Here is a 5,588-nt window from a genome sequence, read left to right as displayed (position 1 = left end):
TTGATGAAAATTTTCTATATGTATTATAATTTGTACATATATTTACAAGAAGCATGGCAGCTTAGTGGCTGTTCAAGCATGCCTCATTCCTTGAGGAAAGGGTTCGAACCCATTGCATACGCATGAAGGATCGAACGATGGAATTGCAGAACGCTGGAGCGTCGTAGGGGTCCGGTTCACTGATTTTTCGTTCGAACCAACCAATGTGGTCCAATTTTAATAACTATATTCACCAATGTTCTCAGAACTTGACCAGATAGATCAGTCGATTCGATTCGACTAATCGAAAATCGGTACGCTATCCGACTCGGTTTATATATAAAACATGTTTAGAAAAAATAGTAAAAATATTGGTATATAAACATTCCAAATAATTTCGATAGTGCTGACCAGTAGATCAAAGCATAACAATGGAGCTGAGGCCCCAAGGTGCACACGTGATGTTGCCAATGGTGTAGAACTTGGTAATGGAGGAACAAGAGGGAGATAGCGGAGGAGCTGGAACACTGGAGTTAATATGACATGCGAGATATTATGTATTTTGTTAGTTAATGTTTTACATCATTAATTATTTAAGACAATGGCTAAAAGGAGTGGAAACTTTATTTTTAATCTTTAAAAAACTAATTTAATTGGTAAACTTTTTTAAGATGATTTTGAAGAATAGTTCATCTTTCAAAAACAAATTTAACCATCAATATTTTTGAAAATGTGATACTCATATTAAAAAATAAAAATACACTTTATTAACTTAATTTTAGAGTGCCTTTTGTAACTATACACACTTTATATTCTGCATTATCGATGTATTTTTCAACCACTAAGAAAGAAGTTGCTAAATAAATCTTCTTCGGACAAGTTATATACTACAACACTACCAGCAAATGGCGGCAGTTCTGGAGCAATATTGCAGCGGTTTCCCACCGCCGCTAAACATATTGCAGCGGTTAAATAACCGCTGAAAGATAGGCTGCGGGTAAATGGTTAGCGGCGGTTTAAGCTAACCGCTGGAATAACCGCAACGTAATAAGAAATGGTTTTGCGACGGTTTTTACCCGCTACCATAGGGGGTTCGCAAAATGTATGTCAATTTTGCAGCGGTTGCAAATCGCCGCTAAATAGCAGGAAAATGAAAACAATGGCCATTTTACGGCGGTTAGAAACTGCCCCCAAATTTCGGATTCCCATTAAAGTTTTAGCTTTTTTTATTATTTGCCTCTTTTATAGTTATCTGTTTATTCAACTTTAATTTATTAGTTATCGATTAATTTAAAGAACTTCCAACCAAATGAAACAACAAAATAACATAACAAACTAAATTATATATATGCAAACATAACATATATAATGAGATTGTCATAAGTGCATCATTCAATATAAAGTAAAATTCGATAATTAAGAAAATAAATATAAAACAATAAAACAATTTAAATTCAATAGTATCTAATAACATTGACTGAAAGTCATTATTTTTGTTGCGGGTCATGATTGCCAGAAGAAGGTGCCTTGCGTGCGATGAGGTCGGTGTACTGCCCAAAGGATCCAGCTTTGTAGTAACGTCAGCTGGCAAATTGTCTCCTTACTGTCGCATTAGATATCCCAAAAGCTTCTCCATTGTCTGTCTCTTCGCCTTCTCTTCTGCAATCTCAGCCTTTAATTCTACAATCGTCCTCTGATACTCTTCAGTTGACACACCAGAACCCGACGGTTGTACAGCAGCATTACCAAAAACTTGGGTGGGACATGGTACCAACACCTAAGGTACGAACTCGTCCTGGGTGCTCCTTTCCAAGAACTTGTGCTAGCGAATCATTTTGTGAAAGGTGCTTAGAGAATTCATCTTGGCTTTCAATATTCGCAATTGCTTCCTACAGATATACAAGAAATTGGGTTATGATTATTTAAAATTATCACGATATATACAATAAGAGAAGTTTAAAAATTTCAAACATTACTTACACCAACAACACGCACATCTGCATAGATATACGAGCCATTTTTTATGAGTGATGGTCCACAACTCTCCTCTACCAATGGGCCTTCCACGTACTTTCTCCTATAACATTGATATCGACATAATTATATAAATAACAACACTATATTTAGGAAAATTAAGCGAAAACTCAAACCAAATAATTATTTATTACCACTTCGTCTTTTGTTCTTGCCAGTGTTTTGGAGCCCCGATTATGTGTGTAAAGTTGCTTACTCCAATTTAAAGCATTTTGTTTGCAATTTTTCTATGAACAAATAACAGAACAAATACAAATGAGAATGGGATATTGAATATAAAATGTAAAGAGTCTATTATGTAGACATATGTATGTTTTCGTGGAAATAATAAAAAATACCAAGGGTTACCTTTGTTTCTTCCTTCTGGCGATATTCAAGAAAACATTTCCAATAATTTTCTTCTATTCCTAATGGGCGATGCTTAACATTTCTCTCAAAAGTCCTTGTTTCTTCGTAAAACTTATGATACAAGTTGTGTCTTATATCCTTCCAGTTCTTTGCTATCCTTTGCAAAATTCTCCGCTTTATTTTTTTCTCCGGCCCCGCTAAATTAAATTGCCATTGTCATTAACCAAAACCAATCAACAAGCATAAGACTATGGATAATGTGAAGAATATCAATAACAAAAAAAAAAAAAGCCGATTTCAAGATTCTTGGTTATATCATCCATAGAATTGAGTGTCATACTACCCCAAAGAATTCATGAACAGAATATAAGTTCTGATGAGGCTTCAGACTTGAGAATTAAATGAATGAAGCCTTAGCCAATGGCTATATAGCCTATTCATAAGTTTTTTGTTCTTTGGCTAAAGCAAGATTTTTGCCTGCAGAAATGGCATTCACATTCTAAAATATTACAGCATCACTACAAACAACAAATGTAAATGTAACAGGTGATTTTTATCTATTCGAACCATGGCAGACATACTATGGAACTAAAAAAGTAAGAGTACACAGAATTGACATTTACTTGTAGTTGATGACTATAGCATTAAGAGACTTCTTTTGCACCTCCTTTCTTTCTGCAAAATCCTCTGGGTTTCCTCTTAGTCTTCTTCCGCCAAATTAGCAAATAGGTCTGCACCAAACACCAATAGAAGCAATTATTAGTGCAGTTATTGTTTATAGTAAAGTATTTATTCTCTACTGTGCTTCTGTTATTTCTAAAGTGGGATTTCATGAAAGTATTGCCAGACTTTGATAGACATCATGTTAACACTAGGAAAGAATTTCGTGAATGGAAAAATAATATCAATTAACATATGTTAAAGCGAGTAAAACATGTGAACAGATGAAATTAAGCTCTATGGAATCACATTGAAGACTATACCAATTTAATTAATTGGATTTTAACCACCGCTATTTACCAGAACATGAAATGAACTCAACAATTAATCATTGTAGTGTCTTTAATTCTCTGTGGCAATGCCAATCAGATTTTGTCAACAGCACCTAAAAGGTATGATTCCAAAATAAGAGAAAAAGTTTTGGTTAATAGAATATCTGAAAAACTTATAACGAACTAAGAGTATCCACTTTATTTATAATAAATTTAAATAACCAAAGCATAATAAAATAACTGGAGTATGATAAAATTACCAAATCAAAACTTAAATAACTATACAAAAAACAGAAACATATTCTGATATACATTAATTAAAAAACACAACTTAAACGTATATTTTCAACAAAAAAATTTATAATCAAATCTAAATAGCCCATGAGTCAAATTTAAACAAACAAAGATAAGAGGTCAAAATTTATGTACGATTAAAATTTAAAAAATTATATGAAATTTAAGATAGTCACACAAAACAATCTAAATTTCATTAAATTATCCAACAGCTAATTATCCCGATAACTGAGTTAAATCAATTCAGATATGTTTTCATTAAAAATAAAGATGACAAATTTATTTCTTCTCTAAGAAGAGACTGATCATAGTGACCAAATAAAAACTCTGAAAAACTGTTTCTCTAAAATACTTCAGGTTAATTTTACTCAAGATTAATAACGTTTTGCATTTTATTACAAGTTCATCAAAATTTCAGCACAGTTTTGGACAAAGATTAACATTCTTTGCCAAAAATTAACCCAAAAAAAATTCTTCAGTTTACTAAAAAACATATATACCATAATCAACACGAACAATACACACCAAATTTACCTTGTAACCACCAACAAGATGAGTAACCAGATTCAGTTGCTAGTCCTCATGGCTCTCCAATTCATCACTACAAAGACACAAACAAGTATGAAAATTATTTATTCAACATAAATTTTAATAAGTAGTTGAAGTAATTTCCATAAAATTTTGTATTTGATCGCTGCAGAACCCAACTGTCTTCGAGAAAGTTAACCCAGAGAAACAATATAAAAGTTGGATGGCGAGAAAGGGGGAGTAACAGAGCGCTACCAGCAGAGATATCTTAATGAGGCAGGATTCTTGCAGAGAAATGGATGGAGGATTAAGGTTGGTTCAACAGTAGGAGCTGCAGAGTTGTGCTCCATTGAGATGGTTGGGGCTTAGATTATCAAACGGTTTGAAAGGGAGCTGAGATTGACATTTACTTTGGGTAACAATTTCAGAGTTATGCTAATATTGGGGGTCTGGTGAGCATCCAAACGGTTGAGATTTGGGAGGAGAAATGCTAAACTAAAATTGACCTATTCATTTAATGGGAACCGTTTGAATTAAATGATTTTTTAGTTTTATCAATTTAAATTAGCAACCAGAAGCACACGTGTTCTTTTAATTTTTGCTTTTTAATTATCTTAATTTTTTATGAATTAATTTGAAAATATTATTTACAACTTCTAGCAATATTATAGGATACGGAAGTTAAGATTTATCAGCTTAAAATGTGGTTAAAACTAAAAGATAAAGGATTCGATAATTTGAATTCCATATTAAACTACTCAGTTATAATAACCTTTGTTGCTAAATGCTATATAAATACGTTACCTCAAATTAAAAAACCTGAATGATAACTAATATAAGAAGGATTACACATTTTCATCAGCACATGCTTTCTCAACCATTACAGACCTATTTGGTGCTCAATGTGTTGTGCCCTTCTCCAAGGAGTATTTATAATTAAATTTAATCTGTTGTTTTTAATTTTATATCCTTACCTTTATGATTAATTTTTTTTAATTTAATCATAGGCACCTCCGATGTATCTCAGTGCCGTATTCTTTTGTTGTGGTTCATGAGTTAATTTTTTCAAAGGAATTTTTTTAATTTCACATCCTGATTTTTTTTTTCAGGTATTTGAAGGCCTCAATTTCCACATCTAACACGTCATAACAAGACACATATTCATATGTATAAGGTGTCGACTATAGTAGGTTGAATGGATCTTCGACCAGGTTAGTCTAAATTTATCTAACATTCATGTATATTTTTTATTGACCATTTTATAGTTGTTTCCTTTTTTATTTGATCTGTTTATATATTTTGTTAATTTATTAATTTATGGAACATTAATCAATTTTTAAATACTAACACAAAATATACATACGTAGATAGTTTCTAAAAACACATTTGAATTACATACGTAATATGCACATA

General features: G+C 32.1%; 1 long non-coding RNA gene across 3 annotated transcripts in view; it reads right to left on the bottom strand.

Annotated features, from left to right (window-relative positions):
- LOC107623654 overlaps window positions 1,342-5,588 on the bottom strand; it is a 7,243-nt gene continuing 2,996 nt past the window's right edge. The window contains exons 1-8 of one of the 3 annotated variants that reach the window (XR_002358304.1): window positions 4,431-5,495; window positions 4,182-4,248; window positions 3,382-3,466; window positions 2,985-3,092; window positions 2,362-2,558; window positions 2,148-2,240; window positions 1,960-2,056; window positions 1,342-1,868 (exon numbers count right to left, since the gene is read on the bottom strand). This is a non-coding gene — a long non-coding RNA (uncharacterized LOC107623654). Of the gene's footprint in view, window positions 1,869-1,959; window positions 2,057-2,147; window positions 2,241-2,361; window positions 2,559-2,984; window positions 3,093-3,381; window positions 3,467-4,181; window positions 4,249-4,430; window positions 5,496-5,588 lie in introns of those variants that run through there. The other 2 variants (XR_001616571.2, XR_002358303.1) reach the window with 2 other exon arrangements.

Source organism: Arachis ipaensis, chromosome B01 (genome assembly GCF_000816755.2).
Source record: "Arachis ipaensis cultivar K30076 chromosome B01, Araip1.1, whole genome shotgun sequence".
Taxonomy (NCBI): Eukaryota; Viridiplantae; Streptophyta; class Magnoliopsida; order Fabales; family Fabaceae; genus Arachis; species Arachis ipaensis.
This window is presented reverse-complemented; position numbering and strand designations above follow the sequence as displayed.